Raw genomic sequence first — 27,960 nt, 5'->3', positions numbered from 1 at the left:
TCTACAAATGGTGCTAGAACATTTGGATATTCACATAAAAAATGATTTAAGGTGGGTTATAGACCTAAATAAAAGATAAAACTATAAAATCTTAAGGAAACAGAGTATATATATAATGTTGGGGAAGATTTCTAACTCAGAGCACAAAGTGCACTGACCATTTAAATAAGTAATAAATTGAACATCATCACAATTAAAATTTTCTATTCATCCAAAGACACCAGTAAAAAAATTAGAAGACAAGCCATATATTGGGAGAAAATATTTTCAATACATACATCTGACAAAGAACTAGTGTGTACATGTGTACACATATATACATATTTTTGCGTATCAACAATAAAAATCAAACTACCCACTTTATAAATACAGACAAAAGACTTGATCAGAAAGTGCACAAAAGAAGATATACAAATGCCCAGAAATGCATGAAAAGGGGTTCAGTATCTTCAGTCATCAGAGTAATGAAAATTAAAACCATATGAAGTATTATTTCATACCCACTAGAATGGTTGAAATCAAGAAGACTGAGAATAAAATTTTTTTTTAATTATTTTATTGAGGTCATATTGGCTTATAACATTCTATAAATTTCAGGTGTACATTACTATATATCAATTTCTGTATAGACTGCATTGTGTTCACAACCAATAGTCTAGTTTTTATCCATCACCATACATATGTGTCCCTTTACTCCTTTCACCCTCCCCCCACCCCATTCCCCTCTCGTAACTCCTTATCCCTGTGTTTATCTTCCACATATAAGTGAAATCATACAGTGTTTGTCTTTCTCTGTCTGGCTTATTTTGCTTAGCATAATACTCTCAAAGTCCATTCAAGTTGTTGCAAATAGCACAATTTTGTCTTTTTATGGCTTAGTAGTATTCTACTGTGTATAGATACCACTACTTCTTTATCCATTTGTCTGTTGATGGGCACCAGTGTTGCTTCCACATCTTGGCAATTGTGAATAATTATGCAATGAACATAAGGATGCATAAATCTCTTTGAATTGTTCATTTTATGTTCTTTGGACAAATACCCACTAGTGGGATAGCTGCATCATGTATTTCTAATATTAATTTTTTAAAGAATCTCCATACTGTTTTCCATAGTGGCAGCACCAGGTTGCATTCCCATTAGCAGTGAGGGGACCCTTTTCTCCACATTCTCTCCAAATTCGTTATTTCTTGTCTTGTTAATTATAGCCATTCTGACAGATATAAGGTGATATCTCATTGCAATTTTGATTTTCATTTCCGTAATAATTGGTGATGTTGAACATCTTTTCATGTGCCTGCTGGCCTTATGTATATCTTCTTTGGAAAAATATCTGTTTGTATCTTCTGCCCATTTTTTTAATCAGATTGTTCATTTGGTTTTTGTTGAGTTGTATGAGTCCTTTATATATTTTGGAAATTAATCCTCGTCAGATATGTGATTTGCAAATATTTTCTCCAAGTTGGTGGGTTGTCTTTTAGTTTTGTTCATGGTTTCCTTTGTCTTGTAGAAGTGCCTAAGAGAAATGTGGGACACTATTAAGCACACCAACATAAGTGTAATGGAGTAAATGAAGGAGAGAGAGAAAGGAGTAGATAAAAATATTTGAAGATATAATAGATGAAAACTTCCCAAATTTCATATAAAAAACATTAATCTACTCATCCAAGAAGTTTGAAGAACTCCAAGTAGCATAACCTCCAAGAGATCCACACACAGAGTAAAAATCTGGAAGCCAAAGACAAAGAGAAAATCTTGAAAGCAGCAAGAGAAAAAAATGACTCATCACATACAAAGGAACCCCAATAAGATTAACAGCTGATTTCTCATCAGAAACAATGGAAGCCAGAAGGCAGTAGGATGACATATTCAAAGTGGGAAAAAAAAAGAGCCGTCAGCTGAAAATCTTGTATCCAGCAAAACAGTCTTGACAAAATAAGAAATTTCTAGATAAATAAAAACAGATAATTAGTTAAGTTGTTGCTAACAGACCCACCCTACAAGAAATGCTGAAGAAAATGCTTCAGGCTAATGGCAAGCAACTTCAAAATGTTAAACTAGTTATCATGTGACCCAACAATTCCACTCCTAGTTTAGTTTCCTAGGGCTTCTGTAGCAAAGGACCAAAAACTGGGTGGATTAAACCAACAGAAATTTGTTATCTTACAGTTCTGGACACTAAAAGTCTGAAATCAAGGTGTCAGTAGGGTTGGTTCCTTCTGAAGCTTCTGAAGAAGGATCTATTCCATGCCTCTCTTCCAGCTTCTAGTGGTTGCCAGAAATCTTTGGGATTCTTTGATTTGTAGCTGCATTGCTCCATTCTCTGCCTCCATCTTCACATAGCATTCTCCTCTCCTGTGTCTACATCTTCTGTGTCTCAGTATCTATGTCTTCACATAGCCTTATTAAAGGACACCAATCATTGGATTTAAGATCCACCCTAATCCATTATGACCTCATCTAATTACTAAGTAGAACTAATTACTTCTGCAAAGAGCTTATTTCCAAATAAGATCACATTCTGAGATTCTGGAAGGGTATAAATTTTGAGAGAAAGTATTCAAGCCAATATAGTATATAAATAAGAGAAATGAAAACATGTCTGTACAACATTTTGTACATGAATGTTTATAGAAGCATCATTTATAATAGCCAAAGAGGTGAAAACAATGCAAATGTCCATCAACTGATGAAAGTTTTTTTTAAAATGTGGTATATCTATACAACGGAATATTTTTCAGTAATAAAGAGGAATAAATTACCACATGGATGAACCTTGAAAACATTATGCTAAGTCAAATATGCCATTCACAAAAGACCACATATTGTATGATTCCATTTATATGAAATGGCCAAATTAGGCAAATATATAGAGACAGAACATAGATTAGTGGTTGCCAGGGGCTGGCAGTAGGGAGGTTGTAGTGCCTGACTACTGCTGAACATGATGTTTCTTTCTGATATGATGAATATATTCTAAAATTGATTGTGATGATGGTTGCACAACTCTAAACATACTAAAAGACATTGAATTGTAGAGTTTAAACAGGTGAATTATGTCATATATGATTTCTATCTCAATAAATATGGCATAAAAAATACTCACATGTGACACAGACTCCAGGCTGTGCATCAGAATCCATCCATGCTTTCTCTCATAATATGATTGTAGCTGAGTGTTTGGTCACCCAGCTAGGGGGCATATCCCCCAGCCAATGCCTCTGAAGCCACAGCTTAAGCTAAAGGTTAAGTTCTTGCTAGTGGAATGGAAGTGGTAGTGATCATGTACACATCACAGACCAGTCTTAAAACTCTGTAGCATTCTCCTGCATGTTGTGTCCCCTTCCCAAGAGATGGAACATAGGGACATCTGAAATCCTGCTTCAACCAAACAAAAAAGGATAAAGTTCTAGGTGGCATGAAAACAAGAGAGAAGGAACCTTACTCCTTGAATGCCCACATAGAGCCAAGAGTTTTTATATATTTCCTGGTGTTTTATGTGAGAAAAAAATGAACATCTTTGTACTTATGGTACTAAACTATTATTGATTCTCTTGCAGCCACTTTGCCTTGTCCCTGCCTAATACAATATCATCCCTTATTGTTTGATGCCTTTTCTTGTCATGATCTACTGCCAACATGGGGACTAGGAAAATAAGCAACCATGACACTCTCTATAGACGATCATATTAATTCCTCAAAGGGCACTGGGACTTGCTTGCTGAGCAAAAGCCCCTAGGCCCATTGCAACCATGTGTCCTTCTGGCTTCCTTCTGGGCAGGCAGCCCAGATACCAGCGTTTGTAAGGATTTGGGCCTGGCCAGCCTGGATCCTCCCTTATCCCACGAGAAGTACATCCCGTCTTACAGGGACACAGAGCCTCTCCATGTGAGCCACTGTTCCTGGGAATGCTGGTCGTACCAAGGACAGCCTTGGCAAGCGTGCGGCCTTTGTTCCTCTGCCCACTTAAGCAAGCTTCTCTTGGGGGGCAATTGCAGGTGCACACTTCTGTCCAGCTGGCCACCACTGGACACTCTCCTGTAAGTAGGACCCAATAAACCTATATGTCTCCTTCACAGTCTCCAGGTCATTTCTTCGCTCTCTCGGCAGGATATCCTGCCACCCTAGCCCAGCTGGGCTTGCGGCCTTATACACGGTGAGCCAGCCAGGAGGCCAAGGAAAGCCCCCGTGAGCGCCAAGACAATGAGTGATGGAGAAGGGAGCTCCATGGGGAAATCCTGAGTTGGCTGGTGTCCTCCCTGTGGGGGCCAGTCATCACCATCCCTTATGGATGGGGCCCACTGCGTGAGTAAGGGGATGCCCCAAAAATGCCAAAGGGCCTAGGGGAAGTCCTGGGCATGGCTGATGTGGGAAAATGGAAAGTAGAAGCCCAGGGGGTAGCTGCTGCGGAGGGGTGGCCCCTCCTTGCCGCTGTGCACTTAGCAACAGAGACCGAAACGGAAGCTAGAGAGAAGGTGAGCCAGCTGCAAGAGGAGTTAAAATTAGAAAGGGAAGCACGCTGGTTTGTGTCAAAACTACCAGGGCTCTGTCCACACACCCAGGGGAGTCTGAGAAGAGGACAGAGCTCTGACCAGCCCTGACTGGCAGGGGCAGGTCCCACCATCTGCCTCTGCCTGTTCCGCATGCGCATTCCCCTAGGTGGGGTTATACTGCCACAGAGCTGGTGGAGCCAGGGAACGAGTGAAGTAAATAGACCTGAAAAGGAAGACAATTTGAGGGCAGGGGAATTTTTAACAATAGTTATGTTTTATGGTGTAAACCCTTGAGAGACAGCTTCCAAATCTTTTCGGTAACTTGAAACTTTAGAGTTTTGCTAAAGTAAGTTAAATGGTAAAAATTCAGTGAATATCTAGGTTATTTTCCAAACAAGATAAAATATTAGATATTGTTTACTAAACAGATTTGTTTGCCTTTGTTTACTTCTCTCAAAGAAACTAAAAGATGCTTGGGGTTATTGATAAACAAGTTTTGTACATGCTGAGGAATTTTCTATGAGAAAACACCTATTTCTAGAAAGTCTCTATAGGAGGAAAGTAAAATGTATGTTTCCAATAAAGAAGGTATAAAGAATAGAGATATTTTTCTTTGTCTTGTTAAAAAAGATAAATTTGTCCTAAAGTACTAGGAAGGGAAAGAACAAAAGAAGACATGGGATAAATTCTAAAAGTAAAAAGTAAGTGACAGAAGGTTTGTGAAAGTAAAACCATGAGGAGTTTTGTGTATGGTCAAGTTGGCTGACATAAAAATAAATGTTTCAATATGAAAAGTAAGGCAGTCACAGAAACAGCTACTGGCTCCAGTGCCTGCACAGGAGCAAGGACGGGCCAGGAGTGCGTCCTGCCAGGACAGAAAGAGCCTGTGAGGGCAGGGAGAACACAGTGGATACCTGGTCCAGCCACCCTGCACCAGCACAAACAAAAGGCAGCAGCAAGTCCCCGCCCCTCCCTTCTCTCCAGTGGCATGACTGAGGACGAGCAAGGCTCAAAGAAAGCAGTCTGCCCAGCCACTGACTGCTGTAGGCCAGGGAAGCAACAAGCACCCCTTTGGGGGAAAAAAAGTGATAAACAACCAAATGCTGTTCTTGCAGCTTTAACAGCGCCTCCGGTGACAGCCTGGGAACAGCCTAGCCCCCTCAACTAGGGGGAGGGCCAGAGGACCTTGACCCATCCCTGCAGCGCCATGCAGGTGGCTCAGGTATTGGGAACTAAAAGCCGTGCATGGAAATAATGTATTGGTCTGCAGGAGCAAGAAGCATTTTGCTGTGGGGGGTGGAAATGAACAAAATGACTTCTATCACTTCCCACCCCACCCTATGGCAATGCTGCTATTACACCATCCATGGACAAAACCCCCGATGTTACTTTGTTTCATTATATTGATAATATCATGTTAAACTCGGAGTCTTTTCCAGACCTTCAAGAAGCCTCCTGCTCCCTCATCACCCACCCATGCCAACGAGGATGGGTAGTAAAGGACAGCAAAGTGCAAGGGTCTGGGTTGTCTGTCAAGTATTTGGGTGGTATCTGGTTGGGTAAGACAAAAGCGCTTCCTGCTACCGTTATAAATAAGATAGAGGCTGCCTGGCCTCTTTAAAAGTTGGTGCCAAAGGGTATTATCTGGGACTGGGGGACCACCAAGCAGGAGGCCTTCACCTAAGCCAAAATAGCCGTAAAACAAATTCAGTCCTTGGGTGTTTTAACACAAAGACAACCATGGGAATTGGTTGTTTCCAGTTACCCAGAGGGGTTCGAATGGGTCTCTGGCAGAGACAAGGCAATAAACCGAGTGCCCCTTGGCTTCTAGTCTCAATTGTGGAAAGGAGCTGAAAACCGGTACAGTGCCCTGGAACAACAATTGTGTGCTGCTTACCTGGCCCTTCAGCCAGTGGAGCCCATGACCCGCTCTCTGCCAGTCACGGTCTGGACTTATTTGTCCATTACGAGGTAGCTACGGGATGCTTTCCAAAAGCCCCACTGGAACAGCCCAAACACAGACACTAGCAAAATGGCATACATATTTAGAACAATGAGGGACCTTCACCAGCAGTCCCCTAACTGCAGAATTGCATGCCATCCTAGGACCAGTAACATATACCACAGAAGAACCAACCCTGTTAGATGAGGTACCTGTGCCTAAAACCTTGCCAAACATATGAGGGGGAGAAGGACCAATCCGGGTGGAGGCCTGATATAGGAATGGCTCTGCAAGAGGAAACCTCCCCCGGTAGACAGCAGTGGCCATGCAACCTTCAACTGACAGCATGTGGTTGGACTCTGGCTCTGGGTATAGCAGTCAATGGGCCAAATTGCGGGCTGCCTGGATGGTGTTGACTCGAGAGCCCCATCTAATATGTCTATGTACGGACAGTTGGGCAGTCTATAAAGAGCTCACCATGTGGATGGCCTAATGGGCACGACAAGAGTGGACTATTAATGGTTGCCCTTTGTGGGGGGCAGAACTCTGGGATGATATGTAGCAATGGGTCCGGGGAATGACAATAACAGTATACCATGCGTCTGCACATCAGGCAGCAACACCGCCAGGAAACCAGCAGGCAGATGAGTTAGCTCGAATTCGCCTCCTGGAAGAAGCACCAGCCGAGAGAGTGGCAGAATGGCTACACAAGAAGACTGGACATAAAGGACAAAGAACCCTCTGGGCCATTCCCTGGGACACAGGCCCAAATAGCCAGAGGCCACCAGGCTGCCCAATGCTGGCAAGTGGACTACCTCAGCCCCTTGCCTCTCTCTGATGGCTGTCAATATGCTCTTACTTATGTGGACACACATGCAAGACTGCCACAGGCATATTCTAGCAAGAGGGCCACACAGAAGACCACCACAAGAGGCCTGGAACACCTCTGTGCTGCATACGGTGTTCCCAAGGACATTGACAGTGACCAAGGTATGCATATTACTGGCCACCAGGTACAGATGTGGGCTGATCAAACGGACATACATTGGCATTTTCACCTGCCATACAATCCCATGGCCACAGGAGTGGTGGAACTAATGAACAGCCTGCTGAAACAACAACTAAAGACAGATGACAGGACTCTGGCCCATTGGACAACACACCTGACAATGGTAATATGCCAACTAAATTAACATGAGAGACGCACTCAACCCAGTGCCTATTGGATGTTGACAGAAGGACCTGATCCGACAGTCTGTCTACAGACAAGAGCTAATCAAAGAGAGAAATTGTAACCACAGCTGTGCACTCAGAACAACTTGCATTTGCCTCTGTCACAAGAGCTCCCTACTGGAACCCACGTGGTCACTTGCCCCTGGGACTGGCAGGTGGGGCCCCGCTGGTGTGTTCTCTTAGCTCCTTGGGGAAGAGGTTTGGAGCAGGCTGTCACAGTGACGCCTTTTATCATCAGGGGAGGGGGGCCACGCCAAAACTTCCAAACTTACTAATGCAGGGCCTCCAATTCCTTAAGGTACCTTTATCGTTTCCCTCTGGTGTGTTGTTGTTCCTCCCTTATCCTACAGTACTGCCCCTCTGGTGCTCACACCAACTGGACAATATGCTATTGCTGGCCTGGCTTGAAACCACAAGCTGGTACCATGCTGACTCAAGGCACTGGAACTGCATGAGTCTTGCTGGATGGTCATGACCTCCCGTTTCTGGTCCCCTCTAAACATCTTACTTTTCGTCCTTAGGACAACATCTGCTAACCTTTTTGCTGCCTGGGCACACCCCATTACTGATGTACAAAATCGCTCCAATTGCTAGGAAGGCGAACTGCCTCTCCCTTCAACCATGGGCTTACCATGACGTCTCCAAGCTGCCAATGCCTCTGACTGAAGAGCCCTGTGAGAGTGGAAAAGTGTCCCCCACTTTCCCATTCCTACCCACTCCCATCAAGTAGCCTGTCTTTACCTCTTATGCTGCCATGCGAAAGTATATCTTTCAGCTTGTGCGTGAGCAGGCTAATGTAACTCTGAGAGTGGGGTACTCTCTTTTTGATGGGGTAGGATGGTTGACTGCTGTACAAATAGAATTGAAGGGTTTTCTTCCCTGGTGCATTGAACGTCATAATAACTCTGCACCATCAAATGAAAGTATTGCAAAAAATATGGGGTGGATACCTAAAGCAATGTGTAACCAAACGGTTATCATTACCACTGATATGTGGCTGGGAAAACAAAACAACACCATGAAAGAGGCCTATGCCTCTCCTCAGGGGTGGTTGTGGGCTTGTGGAGCCCACGACTGCCCTATAATTGGACTGGCAGATGCACACGGGGGCCCCCCTACATTCCTGCATGCATCCTGTCTTCTCTTCAAAGGCTTCCTTCTAATTGGGAGGCAGTCCGTGCATGACATACTGCTGGATGGTTTTACCCCCTCGCCATCTTTTCTCCACAGGCTGCAATTATGGTTGTAGAATGGCAAGTGTCTGCCTTAGCTCAACATATGGCAACAGCCTTCAATAATACCGGACATGCAATAACTCTACTAAATGAAGAAACCACCCAGATGAGACAAGTAGTGTTACAAAATAGAATGGCCTTGGACAGGCTTACTGCAGCCCAACGAGGGACCTGTGCCCTAACCAAAGTAGAATGCTGTGTGTATATCCCTGATTATGCTCACAATGTTTCCTCTGCAATGGCCTCCTTACATGCTCACATACAGGCCATTGACAACCTATCCACCGATCCATATCTACTTGGATACAATCCTTCCCCTCCACCTGGCGACATGTTTTCTTTGGTATCATTGCCTTTTTATTGTTTGTTTTATTCTCATGTTGCGCTCTCTATTGCTGTTGTGGTATCTAGTTACAATGCTCCTCCTTGTGTCTGGCTCAAGGGACTCCGTCGAAGAATGACGTGATAAGATTGTGAGGGCCATTAGGACACATGGTGGGTGGAGTATAGGGCCTGGGCTTTGCTTGTTCAGCAAAAGCCCCCAGGCCCATTGCAACCATGTGTCCTTCTGGCTCCCTTCTGGGCAGGCAGCCCAGATACCAGGATTTGTAACAATCCCGGCCTGGCCAGCCTGGCACCCCCTTATTTCAAGAGAAGAGCATCGCATCTTACAGGGACACAGAGCCCCTCCATGTGAGCCACTGTTCCTGGGAACCCTGGTCGTACCAAGGACAGCCCTTTGGCAAGCATGCAGCCTTTGTTCCTCTGCCTACTTAAGCAAGCTTCTCTTGGGGGGTGGTTGCAGGTGCACACTTCCGTCCAGCGGGCCGCCACTGGACACTCTCCCATAAGTAGGGCCCAATAAACCTAGATGTCTCATTCACAGTCTCCAGGTCATTTCTTCGGTCTCTCGGCAGGATATCCTGCCACCCTAGCCCAACTGGGCTTGTGGCCTTACAGGCACTTAATTAGAAGTCTTAGTTGATGACACCTGGGAGCAACTTTGCTTGTTTTGAAAATCACGAGAAAAAAATAAAGCTATAGGAAAAGACATAATCAAGGGAAGTGAGTAAGGATAACAAAGATAATTAGAGAGAGTTAAGGGAGTTAGAAATAGGAGGGAAAAAGTCTGAAAAACAGAGAAAGAAAGATAGATCAATGATGTTGTAAAACATTATTTTCACTAATTCCATTCCATTAATTAAAATTCATTTAATTTCATTTCATTAAATCCTATATGACAGGATTTTTTGGGTGTGGGGGACAAAAATCCTATTTGCCAAGGCTAGACTTTGGACACGGAGTATCCCGTAATAAATCTCTGCTCCAAACATGTCGTTCCCTCCTGTTGTCAGAAGAACTGTAAGATGGCTCCCAGGAACTTTGCTCCCTGGTGATACTCCTGAGATTATCATATATTATATTGCAAAAAGGGAGATTATGTGGGTGGGTCTAATCTAGTCAAATACACCCTTTAAAAGCAGAATTTTCTTCAGCTGGTGATAAAAGAAGTTAGCTTTGAAGTATGAGAAGGACTCAACGTGCCGTTGCAGGTTTAAAGATGGAGGGAGCCACAAGAGGAAGAATGAGGGCAGCCTTAAAAGTCTGAGAGAGGCCTCAGCTGAAAGCTGACAAGGAAACAGGGACCTCAGTCCTATAATCGCAAGGAAAGGAAGTCTTCCAACCACTTGAATGAGCTGGAAATAGGATTCATCCCCAGTGCCTCCAGATAAGAACCCAGTAGAGCCAATATCTTTCTTTGGCCTTGTGAGATCTTAAGCAGAGGACTCAGCCGTGCCTGCCCAGACTTCTGACCTGCACAACTAGGAGACAAAAATTTGCATTATTTTGTGCTGCTAAATTTGTGGCAATTTGTTATCGGCAATAGAAAACTAGTACAACTCCCCAAGTCATGGAGGTAGGTGCAAATGCTTAAAGGTGTGGTGGTCAAAGGAAGGAAGGTGGGGCTGAGCCCAGTGAGTGGAAGCTAGAAGGCAGAATTGTTGAAGGGGAAAGGATGTAAGCCAGGTGATGAGGAAACTGTGGAGCTGATCTCCGTTATGAAGAAGCCCTGATGATGTCCAAGACTCAAAAGGTTATGGTTATCTCAGGAACTGATGTCCATAGGGTGCCCCCTGTGTGTGAGAGATCACACTGAGCGGCCCACTCACTTGGCGTTCACCTTTCATGCACTCTCCTGGTTGATTACAGCCAGTCACTAGCCAGAAAATGAGAAGAGAGGGAGATGGATCGAGGGAGTTAACTAAAGATAGACAGGTATGAGGATGTTCACAGAACAGTCTGGGGGAAAGAGATGGTATTTATGTGAGGGATGGAGGTGTTAGCTAATGCACCACAGTGCACTTGTCTCCGTTCACTTATTCATTTACTAAGTACACATTTATTTAACACTTATTATAGGCTGATCATATTGTAAAACAAAACAGACATGGTTCCTAAGCTCATGGACCTTACAGTCTGGTGAGGAGTCAGAATATAAAAGTAAATAGGAATAAACATAAAACAATAATGGTAAAATTTAGAAAAAAAGAAAAAGTCTGAGGGTTTTCAAAGGACGGAGTTCTTTTAATAGTGAAAAGTTAGACAACCTGGAAATATCACAGGCAACCCGACTGAGCCACAATCCTGGGGAGGGAAGGATGAGAGTAATTGGACTGGGAGGAGGGACTAAGGGAGGTCGGAGCTCTGCGTCTTATGGCAATGCAGGACTAACCCCAAATCTCACCCATTCAGGAGCAAGGATGCTTATCGATCTGTTTATCCTCAGGATCCATGTAAAAGCTGGAAATAGAACACATCAAAGCATTCATTTCAGTTTTAAGGAGCTGTTAAAGGATGACGAGAGTGTCCATGAAGTGTTTGTGCTGTGTGATTAAATAACTTCCATATAATATTATCATTAGTTCAGATGAGGGTGCAAAGTGGGCTAGGTGTCAGGGGAGGGGGGAGGGTGTCTACGACTGTGGGCAACTTGCTTGGTGGCTCATGTCAACATTAAAAACAGGCAAAAATATCAGTGTCTTATTTTTCTCACTCTCCAAATAAGTAGGAATTGACTTGCAATACCAAATGCAGCAATCACTGGAGGGTTTTCAGGCAGCCACCCATGTGGAATTTAAGGCATTATGCAGGATTAATTACCTAATAATTCAAGAAGGTTGTGTTTGTGAAGAGAGCATTTAAAGCATTCCTGGTGGCAGATTGTGCTGCTAGCAAGAAAAAAGATGCTTTGATATTGCTCAGTTTCTAAATGCATTTCCTTTAAGAAAAACTTGTGCTGGCATGTAAATAACTGCTGTCTTCCTCTGGGATTCTAATTACAGCCATCCTAAAGCAATGGTCCTTCCCATTTTGCCAAGGAAGGAGGTACATTAAGATGCACATGAAATGGCATAGCTGCCCATGAGCATTAGGCACAGCAGCCCCCTTTTCATCTTTCCTTCTCAGCAGTTGTCTATGCACATATTAAAAATCTACCTCTGCCTTGATGTATTCAAATTCTTTCAGAGTTCATAGGTTTATTATGAGGTAGATTTTGTTTTAGAAAGAGCTTCAATTCTAGAAATGCAATCACCTCAGTATCACTTTAGAGGGAGATGTTTTTTGTAGCCAGTGTTATAGGTAAACTCTAACTATGAAGAAAGCAGAAGAACTGCAGGAGCACTGATGGGGTTTCAAAGGGGGTACTTTGTGAAGTGTCATCATTAGTTGAGGTGATCCTATACCTGCTCTCCAAGTCATTGTGTAAAGATACTAAGTGAATCTGGGGTCCTCCTATAATATGCAAGAAAGTGACTGAAAACCTTTCTTACTCTACAGATAGTGACGACTCTAAAGGGTAAGGTATAAAATACAAGTGATCATAATTGCAATTCCATCACTGGAATGTCATTCAACCATTCATGTTAAGGTGTGAAACTAGAATGGAAAAATGTGATGGAATGTGAAGTAATCAAATTAAGAAATAAAACTGTACCAATAGTATCTTTCTCTCTATTTTAATCTTTTTTTAAAACATTAAAACCGAAAAGAAATAGACCAGATGATTCTTTTTTACTTTTTCTCTATTTACCAAATGCCTTTACTGAGTATGCAGTACTTTCCTAGTGATAAAGGAAAGGAAAGAAAACAAGAAGGGGTAAAAGCGAGCCCTGGGCAGGCCTGGACTCCTGGAGTGAGGGCAAGGTTGTGCTACTGAAGGGCATGAGCCTGAGCTCAGCTCCTCCCATGGCTTCCTTTTCCATTTTGGAGTAAGGAGCAAACAATAAGACAATTTCCAACGATAGGCAGGAAGGATATTTCTAGACATACCTACATATCTCATCTCCTCTAACTAGGCAAAATCGCTTGAGGCCAGAAACTTAAATTGCCTTGTACATTATTCTTGGTTGGGGCCATGAATGAGGGCAGATTTATTTGCATAACAGGTACATTTTTTAAGCAGGCTTTGATCATTCTCTTTGATCATGTGGTGTAGGAAATAGGACACAATGTAGGTGGCTCTGGTTTTCCCAACTGCAGTGACCAGTCTTTCATGCCAGTAAGTATTCCATGGCCAGCTTTCACAACTTCCAGTCTCTCAACATGGCTGGAGGATGCTTCTGTTTGTAGAAGGAAGCTGGCCTGTGATGGCGCATTGGGGGAGGGAATCCCACAAAATCAAAGTTCAGGGGAATTTAGGACTGTGTCCAGCCACTATCTCCAGCCTTCTAGCTGCAGGAACCCCCTTGATCACCACCCCAGCCAGCTCTCCCTCCAGCCCCCTGCTCTGTCTGCTCTCTATCTGAGGCTTCCTCTCATCTCAACACTTGCTGCTGGCATTGTCCCTCTTCAGGGAAACCTTCTCACCCTCTGTAAGCCTCTCGCAAATGCCTAGTGCTTGTCTTTCCCGTGCTTCTAACTAACATTCAATTATCTGTCGTCACTTCTGTAATGCCTGTCTTCCCTGTAATTCTGTTGGACCACAGAGAGAAATAATGTACAGCCATGCAACACTATATCCTCAGCCCTTGGTACTATGCCTGGAACACAGTAGGTGCTTCATAAATGTTTCTGGCTGGCTCTTGGACTGACTGACTGTACATGAATGCTGTGTCCTTGCAAACATGCTGGTAAAGTGTGCTGCCCAGACCTAGGTTAGAGAGCACGAGTGTGTAAACCTGACTGGTGTAAGTGTGTGTGTGTGTGCGTGTGTGTGTACTCTATTGCTGCTCTTGGTTGTTTGAGCATAACAGCAAGGCTTTCAAAGCCAGCAAGAACCAACTAATGTTGATACTATTCAGATGCCTCCAAGTTCACGTCTTTCTATATTAAGCTATATTCCAACTCTGTTCCTTGTGTTTTCCAAATATGTATTTATTCAAATCTAAATTAAGATTTACATTTGGCTTTGTAAACAGCAGGGAACCTCCAGTCTAAGCCTCGGAATATCTCTGTCCATAACTGTTCTGATTGCTGCTCTTGTTTGGCTCTGACAAATCTGTATTTCACACCATCTTTCTCCAAATCATTCACTGTTCCTGTAAACCTTCCAGGCTAGATACTCACTGCTTTGTTAAATCGGCATGGTCTGATTCATTCCCTTACTGAAGATTCATTCCCTTACTGGAGATAAGAAGCCAATGTTCTTGGCTTCTCTCCACTCTGCACTTTCATTCAGTTCAAGCTGCATTAACAAGTGTTTCCTGTGCAAAGCCTTGCATTTGGAGTGTGTGGGCACAAAAGGACACAGAGTCCAGGTGAACTCTAGAAACCCCTGAACCACAGGTTCTGAGTGCAGGCCTTATTTTCCAGTAAGTATTCAGAAGCCTATGTGTTCATGGTCTGAAGAGTCCAACAGTGCAGTCAAGTCAATAATTGCAATCTCAGCAGGGGTAGACAGGTGTCTTGTGGTTGGGATAGCATTCCTTTGAAAGGCAGGACTCTTCTCTCCCAAGTCTCCAGACAAAGCTTCCTCCCTGGGTGTATGTTTCAACCCAGGCTCTTCTAGGCCCCCTATCTTCTTCCTCTAGAAATTGGTGGGCTCCTGCCAGTCTCCCCGTGAGACAGACATCTCAGTCACAGGAGTCCCCACCCTCTTCCCCACCCTGCTAAGATTCTCAGTAGGCAGCTCATGTTCCAAATAAACTCCTTTCTCTTACATTCCATTATTTGAATTTGTCCCCATCATACTGAATATCGAGCCTCTTAAAAATTGCTTCTGACAATAATAACTATGTTTTAGTTCTGGGAACTTTATTCACCAGTTTTTGTGTTACTTTTCCTAGCTTTGCTTGATCAGAGTTGTTCTCCTTCCTTATCCTTCTATGTGATGCAAGTGACCCTGTAACAGACAGTCCTGGGGATGACATACCCTGGGCTTCCCTCTCCACTGCTGGAAAGTTGTCAGACAGCCTGGACCCTGCTCAGAGGCACTCTCTTTAAGGATGGTGGGCACACCTGTTGTGTGCAGAGGAGGGGAAAGGATCCAGGCAGTGTGTCCTGGAACATTAAGTTCCTCATGGTTAGTTAGCCATGTGCCCCTGGGCTGAACTATCCACACCAAGATGGCAGAGGGGGCCAAGAGGGGCCAGGTGACTGCATGAGGTGACGATCCTTGAGAGTGACAGGAGGCTTGGGTGTTAACTAGAAAGGAGTGCCGGATCTCTGTTGTCAGAGACTGAGACCCAGTAAACTAAGGCATGTTTGGATAACTGAGTAGAGCAACATCAGCCCTGTGACAAGGCAACAGGGCCTCCCATGGGAGATGACAGAGCTCTAGGAGGAGAATGCTGGGGACCACAGGGGAGCCAGGAGCCATTGGCAATAAGGGGAAGAAGGAGAGCAGCCTGAGGAACCAGAGGGTGGTAGGCTGTTCTCAGGGCCAGAAATTTGCAGAAGCTGACTTATAGACATTGATATGATTAATTTCCAAGTAGCTTTTGGGCCAAAATGGCAAAAAACAAGGTTGGGTGGATGAATTTGTTACTTCTAAACAGCTTGTGGCAATAAACTGTCATACCTTTTATTATGTTTATAGCTCATTTTATTATCAGCACTATTCAAAATAGCCAAGACATGGACACAACCTAAGTGTCCATCAATGGATGAATGTATGAAGAAGATGTGGTATATATACACAATGCAATATTATTCAGCCATGAAAAAGAAGGAAATCTTGCATTTGCAACAACAGAGATGGACCTTGAGAGAGTTATGCTAAGTGAGATAATTCAGACAGAAAAAGAAAAATACTGTCTATTATACTTAGCATATTCAGTATTCAAACAGAACCAGAATAGTAATAAAAAGGAGTGTGCTCCTTTTGATGAAGAAATCAGTTATTTTTAGTTGTGAGATAAATTTCAGTCAATTCAACTTTTCTTTGTACAACTCTGGCAATTGATGGGTTTTTTCCCCCATAATCCCAGTTTTTAAAAAACCCAAACATTTATTCCAAGTGCAATTATCAAAATCCTTTTTAGACGTAAGATAGAAAATTCCAGCTAATTACAAATGTGATCCACTAAAGGACATTTAACAAGACAAATTTATAAACTCAGAGTTTGTACCAGTCAAACTTTTCTAGCAAACAGTGCAATATTCATGCATTGTCACATGGTCAGATACAAAGCAGACTCTCTAAGAGGTTATGCATTTAAATGATCAATACTCAGACTTGTCTTTCTTGTTTGCAAATTGTAGTTGCTACTGTCATAGGCCACTATGAATGGGAAGGCTGACAGTAGAAAACACTGTGTTATTATCTATTAAAGTTACACTTTTAAATTTCTTTCTCATAAGAAATTAATGTATACTGACTTTTTTCTTGTAACTTCAAAATTTACAATTATGCAATAGAGCAATCTAGATACCATGACAGATCTTTCTGCTGAACTAAAACTGGAAAAAATATGACAGGAAATATTTTTATATGCAGCAATAACTTGGCAAGTGAAAGCAGAATTTTCTGCAGCCAAACTCTAAGTGAAAGTTGAAACCCAGGGAGGTAAGCTGGTTTTGCTTTGAAGGCATCTGACAAACACAGTGAACCTCAGCCTTGGGTTCTAAGGCCTGATGGAAGAGGGAGAAGAAGCTCAGACCCTGCCCAAACTGGGGGCACAGTAGACAGCCTTCCCACCTCAGGTAGTCACTGTGGTATAAGATAGACTCAAAATAAACTCATCATCCCTCAGGACTATGTAGGGGAGGAAGACATTTCCTCTACCTGCTCTGGGTTCTTCCAGCCGGAGAGCAGATTAAATTCACATGAGACAGAATAACAGGAGAAAATTAAACAAAGCTTTATAACTTGTACACATGGGAGAGGCTCTGGCAACCTGAGCAACTCCCCAAAATGGCTGAAGTTACCACCTTAAATATCATCTTCCGTTAAAGATAAAGGAGGATGTTGGGGGAGGTTACCAGACAAGTACAGTAAACAAGAGTAAGATTATTATGCAGATTTAGATCCTTGCCTTCCACATTGATTAAGAGTTTCTAGAGATAAGGTCATCCCCCCTTCTTCATGGTACACAGAGGGAGACACCTTTACAGATGGAGATTTCCCTTACAAATGTAAATGTCTCTTAACAAAGCATAAGTAAATTCTACTTTTCAAAGTTTCTTTCCTGTCTGCAGTTTTTTAAATTAACAAGCCCAAAATATTCCTCATGCCAAAGAGGCATATCTTGGGGTGGCCAATTCCAGTCCCCCACAGCTACAAAGATAGTTGTCTGGTTGTGTCAAACCTTAGCACTGAGTGCAATGGAAAAACATTCCTGCTGAGAATCCATGATCATTAGCCAGCCCTCAGGAGTTTTCAGCCCAAATTCAGATTTCTCAGGTGGTCAGAAAATCCACAAGTTGAGAATTCAGTTTAGACTAAACTCTGGCTGATACTCATGCTCAGTGGAAGAAGGATGTTTGACTCTTTCCTGAAGGACCCATTGCAGCCAGGCCTCAAAGAATTAGCACAGAAAAGATCCAAGGTAAAATAATCACAAAATTCCCAAGGAGGGAGACAACAAAGACAGACCTGCAGAGATGTTACATATTGGAAAAATCAGACGTGGAATTAAAAATAGAGGAGTTTATTATTTTTAAAGAACTAAAAGGAAAGAATGAAAATATGAATAAAGAATAAGAGATATTATATATCTATTAAATAAGTAGCTTTGAAAAAGAACCAAATAGAACTTCAGAAATGAAAACTATATAAACTAAAAATAAGCAGTTTAACATTAGGCTAGAGAATTAGTGACCTGAGAGTCTGATTTGAAGAAATTACTCAAAATGTAGCACAAACCCACAAAGAAATGGGAAATGTAAAAGAGAGGTCAGGATGTATAGTGCAAACTATGGGAAGTTTTCATATACGTAATCAGAGTTGAGGAAGCAAAGGAGAGAGAAAATGGGATAGAGGCAATACTTGAAAAGATAAAGCCCGAGAATTTTCCAGGACTGATTAAAGATCATAATCCATAGAATTATAAAGACTAATGAAGCTCACACAGAATAAATAAAAAGAAATCTACTCCTAGACAGTGAAATAATATCATCCATATGCAGAGGGAATTCTATGCGACATGAAACTATATCTTTTAAAATAAGGGGGAAATAAAGATATTTTCAGTTAAACAACAACTGAGCAACTTTGCCACCTACAAACCACAACTGAAGGAATTTCTAATAGATGGTCCAAGATATACATATTAAGGAGAAAAAGAGGTCCTATGTCATTAAATCTAAATAAATATCGATTTGTGAAACAATAATAGTGTCTTGTAAGATTTAAAAGCTATAAGATAAAAGGTAAAGTTAAACTAAGTGACGAAACAATCAGGGCATGTAAGTCAGAAAGTGAGTTGTTACACTCTGTTCTTCTTAACAAGGCCTGCCCTCAGGAGAAGCTAGTCAACCAGAGCCTAAGCTGCTAGAGTTTTATCAGAGCCTAACTGATATGGGTAAGAGAAATACCCACCTCCAGCCCATTTTAGTCATCCTGTACCCACTCAGGTGGGGAGACTGAGAAGCATATATGAAGCTCACTGTCCAGAGGCACAAGCTCACTAAAAGATTGAGACTTAATCATAGGACTATAGAACACTTGCCCTCCCTCCACATTTCACCATCACATTACTAAAGGCCTCTTTACAGCAGTTCCTTTAACCAAGATCACGTCCAGCTACCAAGAAAAAATTACAAGACATAATAAAAGAAAAAAATACAGTTTGAAGCAACAAAGAAAGCATCATAATCAAACTCACATATGGCAGGAATGTTGGAATTATTAGAACAAGAATTTAAAGCAATTATGATTAACTTGCTAATGGCTGTATGGATAAAGTAAATACCATGCAAGAATAGATAGGCAATGTAAGCAGAGAGAGATGGAAATTCTAAGAATCAAAAAGAAATGCTAGAAATCAAAAACACTGTAACAGAAATAAAGAATGCCTTTGAGGGACTTATTAGTAATCCAGACATGGCAGAGAAAAGAACCTCTGAACTTGAGGATGTCTCAATAGAAACGTCCGAAACTGAAATCAAAGACAAGTAATAAAGAAAAAAACAACAAAACAGAATATCCAAGAACTGTGGGACTACCACGAAAAGTATACCTTATATGTAATGTGAACTCCAGAGGGAGAAGACAGAGAGAAAGAAACAGAAACAATATTTGAAACAATAATGTCAGAGAATTTCTGAATTTCCCCAAATTAATGTCAGACACCAAACCGTAGAACCAGGAATTTCAGAGAACACCGAGCAGGATAAATACAAGAAAAAAACAACCCACAAAAAACACTACATGCAAGTGTATAATTCTCAAATGATAGAAAATCAAAGATAAAGCAAAAATCCTGAAAGAAGCCATTCCAGAAGAAAATACATATTCCCTATAGAGGAATATAGATAAGAATTACATCTCACTCCTCCTCAGTGCAAACAAGAAGACAATGGAGAGAAATGTTTAGAGTGAGAGAAAAAAATCCCCACTAACCTAGAATTTTGTACCTTGTGAAATTATCCTTCAAAAGTGAAAGAGAAATAAAAACTTTCTCAGACAAACAAAAGTTGAGGGAATTTGTTGCCAGTAGACGTGCCTTGCAAGAAATGTTAAACAAAGTTCTTCAGAAAGGAGGAAAATGATACAGATCAGGAACTAAGATCTACATAAAGAAAGGAAGACCACTGGGGAAGGAATAAGTGAAGATAAAATAAAAATTTTTATCATTCTTATCCTTAATTGGTCTAGCAGATAACAGTCTGTTGAAAATAATAACAGCAACAATGTTTTTGATTATGTATGCTTATGTATACACCATATATGTATACACATATAAATGTGCCTATGTGTGCTTATGTATGTGCATATGTAGATGACAGCAATGATACAAAGGATGAAAGGTAGAAATTAGGAGTATTTTGTTGTTATAAGATAACGTGCATCATCCATGATATAGTATAGTGTTATTTGAAAGAGGGCTAGGGTTAGATGTAAATGTATATTGCAAACTCTAGGGCAACCACTAAAAAAAGTAAAAAGCAAAGTACAAGTGATATGCTAAGAAAGGAGAGAAAATGGAATCAAATAAAATGCACAATTAAAACCACAAAAGGCAGAAAAATAGTGGAAAGCAAAAATAGGAACAAAGAATAAGAACAATAAATATAAAACAGTAACAAACATGTTAGATATTAATCCAAGTACATATCAATAATCCCTTTGAACATCAATGGTCTAAATGCACTAATAAAAACACAGAGATTGTCAGAGTGGATCAAGAAACAAGACCCAACTATGTGTTACCTACAAGAAACCCACTTTAAACATAAAGATACATATAGATTAACAGTAAATGGATAGAGAAGGATATACCATGCTAACATAAATCAAAAGAAAGAGAAAGTAGCCCCATTAATTTTGATCAGAACAGACTTCAAAGCACAGAAAGTTATCAAGGATAAGGAGAAGCATTTCATAATGATAAACAACTCAATTCTCCAGGAAAACACAATAATCCCTAACATGTATGTGCCTAACAACAGAACATCAAAATACAAGAGGCAAAAACTGGTAGAACTGCAAGGAGAAATAGATGAATTCATTGTCATAGATGGAGATTCAACACTCCACTGTCAGAAATGGACAGATCCAGCAGGCAGAAAATCAGTAAGGAAATACTTGAACCCAACATCCACAATAAACTGAAAATAAAAGATCACATGAAAACTTCCTTATGTAAAAGGATGATAAAATGGAAATTTCTATAGACACCAAGCCGTGATACATGCTATATTCCAAAACCAAATTACCACATGGACAAGTTACAAAGAAAATGTCCCAAAACTTCTTCAAGGTCTTTTGAACTCCTCACCAAATTTAAGATTATAAAAAGAGTCAAAAGAGGAGAGAGAGAGAGATCAGGGAAAAAAAATAGAATATTAAAAATAAAGCCAAATATATTTCTAATAAGAATAAATGGAAATAGAATAAATACCAAGTAAAATATAAATAATAAAGAATATCAGACTGGATAAATAAACAAATCCAGCAATATGCTGTTTAAGCGACATATCCAAAACACAAGGACACCCACATATTAAGAGGAAAAACTGGAAAAAAAAATAATAGTAATAATAATATAAGTAACACTTAGTGAGTGCTCACTGTGTGCCAGGTATATTATAAACAGGTTACATATATTAACTCATTTAATAACCCATGCTAAAATCTAAGTTCCAGAAGGAGAGGAACTTTTGATTGTAGCTATTTCTCTCAAGCATAGAATAAGCCCTGACACATAGTAGGTGTTTAATAAATACGCATTGAATGAATGAAGACATTAATGAGTAAACAACCTTGTGAGGTTGGTCTCATTGTTCTACCCACTTTAGAGATAAAGAAATTGAAGTATAGAGATGATAATTAACTAGCACAAGGTCCCACGACTAGGGTGTAACAAGGCCATTCATACGAGCTCATACAGGTATATTAATATCAGACTAAATATATTTTAATGGCAAAAACATACAAGAAATAAAGAGTCTTGAAATAATATGATGACATTCATTAGACCAGGGAGCTATAACAGCTCTACGCTTGTATATAACTAATAACTTAGTCTCAAAGTACATTAAGCCATATTGACAGAATTACAGGGAGAAAGGGATAAATCCACCATATTAATAGAAGCTGTCAACATGCTTCTTTCAGTAATTATAGATTAAAAAGACAAAAATAAATAAGTAGGCAACAGAAAATTTGAATAGATTTTATAAGCTTGACTTACAGGACATATATAGAACATCTAATTTCTATAAAGCACACATACTTTTCAAACACAAAAGAACATTTATTGACCAGATAATGAGCGGCAAGTGAATCTCAACAAATTCTAAAAGATTGGCATCATGCAGACTATGTTCTCTGCCACAAAATGCACCATGATCAAATGGGATTTATTCCTAGGATGCAAGAATGGTTCAACACATGCAAACAAATAAATGTGATACATCTCATTCATAGAATAAAAGATTTAAATTATACAATCATTGCTATAGATGCAGAAAAATCATTTGGCAAAATATTGCATCCTTTCATGATAAAATTCTCAACAAATTGGATATAGAAGGAACATATCTCAACATAATAAAAACCACATACGCAACAGTTAAAGATTGAGAGCTTTCCCTCTAAAATCAGGAACAAGACAGGGGTTCCCACTATCACCACTCCTATTCAACATAGTACTAGAAGTCCTAGCCAGAACAATCAGGCAAGAAAAAGAAGTAAAAGGCATTCAAATCAGAAAGGAAGAAAGAAAATTGTCTTTTTTTGCAGACGATATGATCTTATGTATAGAAAATCCTAAAGACTCCACGAAAAAACTGTTAGAAGTAATCAGCAAATTCAGTAAAGTTGAAGGATACAAAATCAACATAAAGAAATCAGTTGTGTTTCTATATGCTAACAACAAAACACCTGAAAAAGAAATAAAGAAAACAATCCCATTCACAATAGCACCCAAACCAATAAAATAAGAAAAATTTAACAAAGAAGGTGAAAGATCTGTGCATTGCATACTATAAGATTTTGATGAAAAAAATTGAGGAAGACACAAATAAATGGAAAGATACTAATGTTCATGGATCAGAAGAACTCATATTGTTAAAATGTCCATACTACTCAAAGTCATCTATAGATTGAATGCAATCCTTATCAAAATTCCAATAGTATTTTTCACAGAAATAGAAAAAGCTATCCTAAAATTCAAACAGAATTACAAAAGACTTTAAATATACAAAGTAATTCTGAGAAAGAACAAAGCCGCAGGCATCATACTTCCTCATTTCAAACTATATTACAAAGCTATAGTAAGCAAAACAATATGATACTGGCATGAAAATAAACGCACAGACTGATGGAACAGAATCAAAATCCCAGAAATAAACCCTCACATATATGATCAAGTAGTATGTTTTTACAAGGGAGCTGAGAATACTCAATGGGGAAAAGGTAGTCTCTTCAATAAGTGGTGTTGAGAAAACTGGATATCATCACATGAAGAAGAATGAAATTGGACTCCTATCTTATGCTACTCACAAAAATTAATCAAAATAGATTAAAGACTTAAACATAAGACTTGAAACTATAATACTCCTGGAAGAAAACATAGGAAAAGACTCTTTGACATTAGCCTTAGCAATGATCTTTTGGATGTGACACCAAAAGCAAAAGTAAACAAGTGGGGCTACATCAAACTAAAAGGCTTCTGCGCAGCAAAGGAAATCATCAACAAAATGAAAAGGCAACATACTGAATGGGAGAAACTATTTGCAAACCATCTACTTGTTAAGGTATTAATGCTCAAAATATATAAAGAACTCATACAATTCAGCAGCAAATAAGCCAAACAGTCCAATTAAAAAATGAGCAAAGGAACTGAAAAGATATTTTTTCAACAAAGACATACAGGTGGCCAACAAGTACATGAAGAGATGCTCAACATCACTAATCATTAGGGGAAATGCATATCAAAACCATGATGAGATATCATTTCACACCTGTTAGAATAGCTAATATCAACAAGACAAGAGATAACAAGTGTTGGTGAAGATTTAGAGAAAAGGGAGCCCTTGTGCACTGTTGGTGGGAATGTAAATTTGTGCAGCCACTATGGAAAACAGTATGGAGATTCCTCAAAAAATTAAAAATTGAACTATCATATGATCCTGCAATCCCACTTCTGGATATTTATCCAAGGAAAATGAAACCAGGATCTCAAAGAGATACCTGCACGCCCATGTTCATTTCAGCGTTATTCACAATAGCCAAAATATGGGAACAACCTAAGTGTCCTTCTACACATAATTGGATAAAGAATATGGGGTATATATATATACAATGGAATATTATTCAGCCATGAGAAAGAAGGAAATCCTTCCATTTGCAACAATGTGGATGGACCTTGAGGGCATTCATGCTAAGTGAAATAAATCAGACAGGGAAAGACAAATACTATATGATGTCACTTATATGTGGAATCCAAAAGAGTCAAACGTATAGAAAGAGAGAGTAGAATCATGGTTGTTAGGTGCTGGGGGGGTAGATGAAATACGGAGATGTTGGTAAAAGGTTATAAATTATAACTTATTCCAGTTATAAAACAAATAATTTCTAGGATCTAATGTATGGTATGGTGACTATATTTGACAATAATGTATTATATACTTGAAAGTTACTGAGAGAATAGATTTTAAATGTTTTCACCAGAAAAAAAATGTGGTAATTACGTGAGATGATGGAGGTGTTCCCTAACCCTACATGGTAATCATTTTGCCACATATAAGTATATCAAATTATCATGTTTTACACCTTAAAGTTATACAATGTTATATGTCAATTATATCTCAATAAAGCTAAAAAACAACCCACGCAAAGTAAGTAATGCACTATTTGGGGATACAAATATATGTGCTAATATTACAAAGAAAACTAAGAGAATGGGAATCACAGAATCCAACACGGTGGCTGCCCCTGACTCTGGCAGCAGAGATAGGAATGAGTTGCAAGCAAGGAGAACACCTTAGGAGATTTTACGGATAAGCATCACATCCTTTTTCTTAAACTAAGTTGTCTGCACACAAATTTTTATTATATATAATTTTTTAATCTTATGTAGATTTTATAATACTATTTTGTGTTTATTTCATATTCAATTTAGAGACAACAAAAAACTTTTATAGAGTAGTCAGGATTTGCCCAGATATACGCTAAGACCTCTAATTCTCAATAACTAGACATATATAATCCTGGTTCAAATATATCTCCTGATTAGACCAACTAGGTGGGGAATAAAGTGAACCAGAGGATGTTGGTTTTAAATTTTTAGTTTTAAATGGGAAATAGCAAGAAAGCAATTTAGTACTGATGCTGCAGATTGAATAATGTCCACTTAAATATTGTACAGCTAAAAATAATAGTCCACCTCTGATTATTTCCAGATAACATTAGATTAGAGCAAAGGTGACTTTTATACAGAGGAAGTCCAAACCCAGCATGAAGAAGCAAATCTGTTCTAAGTTCATCTCTGAAGGAATCCTTAGGCTTTGTTTGTAGAGTGAAGTTGAAAATGAAATTTGTAAAAAGTTTGTATCGCTGGGCAATATTATCGCTTTCCTGGTCAGTGAATCGATCAGCATTTTGAGAGATGGTTATGGAGCTGACTTGGTTAAGCATATGGTAGTTTGCCTTCCACGTAGCAGCGTCCACTTCTGAGCAACAATTTCTGGGTTCACTGCCTCTACTACAAGCACAACCTGGGGTGATGCCAAGAACCTGCAAGGTGATAATTGTCCTCAACACTAGGGCAAACTATACGGCTGCTAGAGAACATGGCCACAATGGTGTCACATTGTTGAGCAGCCATCCATCTCCCATGGGGCATATGGGACCGTGTCACTGTTAATTGCTTTTCCTGGAGTTAGAGAGTGTGTCTAGGTATTTCTCTAGAAGTTCATTTATGGAATCAATCATTCTTTCGATCACATCTTATGTATCTCATTCAGATGAAATATAACCAAAACGAACAGTGTATCCTGTGTTTTAGTGGAGAAAAGATTACAAAAGAGTTCACATACAGCTTGAATGATGTATGGAAAAGGGGGAAAAGGAACAGCCAACCTTAGCCCTGTATCATTATTACTTGTGTAATAAGAATTATGATTTATTGAGCACTTCCTATATTTCTAGGCACAATACAAAATTATTTTGACAGCCTGTCTCATCTTCGAAAGCATCCTATGAGGAAAGTGCTTCATAATTGGGTAAACTACTGTTTAGAGAGACACACTAAATGAATACAGACTGTGGATTAGATAACAGTTCAATGTTACATTTTTTTTGTTTTGATCATTGCACAGGGGTAGTGTAAGAGAATTCCTTGTTCTTTGGTCTTAGGAAATGTACTCGGAGTATTTTCAAGTAGAAGAGTTCAGTGTCTACCAACCTCTAGTGAAATGATTTAAAAGAGGGGTGGGGAGGGAGGGCAAAGGGAGAAAGCAATGATAAAGCAAACGGGGCAAAATGGAAACAACTGGGTAAAATTTTTTATGTCATTCTTGCATTTTTTTCTGTAAATCTGAAATTATAACAAAATTAAGTTATAAAAAGTACAAATATTACAGTATATAAATAGTTCATTTATTATTTATTTAATTTCCCTATACATTTAATGTTTCAATAAAATTGTTCCAACAAATGCTAATGTTTAACTAAAATGTTAATGTTAATATTTGACTTACATCAAAAAATTTCAAATACATTAAAATTTTTAATTACATCAAAATTAAATTTTAAATTATATTAAAAATGCTAATGTTAATGTTTAACATTTACACATTTAATTAATGTTTCAATGTTTAATGTTTCAACAAATTTTAATGTTTTTTTTTTTTTTTAAAGATTTTATTTTTTCCTTTTTCTCCCCAAAGCCCCCCGGTACATAGTTGTGTATTCTTCGTTGTGGGTTCCTCTAGTTGTGGCATGTGGGACGCTGCCTCAGCGTTGTCTGACGAGCAGTGCCATGTCCGCGCCCAGGATTCGAACTGACGAAACACTGGGCCGCCTGCAGCGGAGCGCGCGAACTTAACCACTTGGCCACGGGGCCAGCCCCAACAAATTTTAATGTTTTAACAAAATTTTTTAAAGGTCCCAGGACAATTCTTTTGATTATCCCACTTTGTATAGTTTCAGCTTGCACGGTCATTTTTATGATCCTGCACCATGATGCAAAATGAAGACAGCCTGTATTGTGTTCACTGTAAATGACTTTTACATCTACACTTACTTTCTGACCATGAGAAGAAGGTTGTGAAGATGAGTCTCTGAAAACTTGCAGACTTTTGTCCATATGCAATTTCTTCCCATAAAATCTGCAGGAGCCACAATAAGCAGGTTGCCCCCATGGAACCAGGTTGAACTCAATCTAAAACTGGAGATGTAAGAACATTCTAGCATCCAATGAGGCCATTTGAGCTACACTGGAAGATGGGGGAATTTCCCTTCAACAATGCCTGACTCTTGTACAGAAATATAGCTGTTGTGCTATTTAGGCCATTGGAATAACAGAAAAGAAAAGTATTTTCAGTCTGCTTCCAGTGATGGGCCTGATAGTAAAGATAAATGTGGAAATAAAGCAGATGAAAATCTCATAGGAACTCAGGAACAGTGTGTAGATGGGCCTTACCAGAAAATTAAGAATAGTAATTGTGCCAGAAATCTTAGCTATAGGCCTCTGGGACCGAGGCAGCAGTAGGACTTGGCTACCTTAGGTCTTTGTGATCACTCAGCTTCCACATCTGTTTATAACACTCCTATTTCCCAATTGCACGCCTCATCTGATTCCCTAAATGGCTTTTCTTTTTCGTGTGGTTTCTGCTGGCTCAAAATTCCAACTCTCTCTTGGTCTTCCATGGCCGCTCTTACTGCTTCATTTCAACATCTTCTTCTGAAACTGACTGGACTCTCTCTCCATATTTCCCTGTCTGA

The 27,960-nt window shown here is 39.9% G+C and overlaps 1 long non-coding RNA gene across 1 annotated transcript; it reads right to left on the bottom strand.

Annotated features, from left to right (window-relative positions):
* Positions 1-569: 569 nt before the first annotated feature.
* On the bottom strand, positions 570-15,491 carry LOC139083523 (uncharacterized). Its single transcript, XR_011540325.1, has 3 exons — positions 15,277-15,491; positions 11,650-11,705; positions 570-1,516 (listed from the first exon to the last, which is right to left on the bottom strand). It is a non-coding gene; the product is annotated as an uncharacterized lncRNA (long non-coding RNA).
* Positions 15,492-27,960: the final 12,469 nt, after the last annotated feature.

The sequence above is a fragment of the Equus przewalskii genome, chromosome 1 (assembly GCF_037783145.1).
Source record: "Equus przewalskii isolate Varuska chromosome 1, EquPr2, whole genome shotgun sequence".
NCBI lineage: Eukaryota > Metazoa > Chordata > Mammalia > Perissodactyla > Equidae > Equus > Equus przewalskii.
The sequence above is the reverse complement of the archived record's forward strand: the minus strand, read 5'-3'. Positions and strand labels throughout refer to the sequence as shown.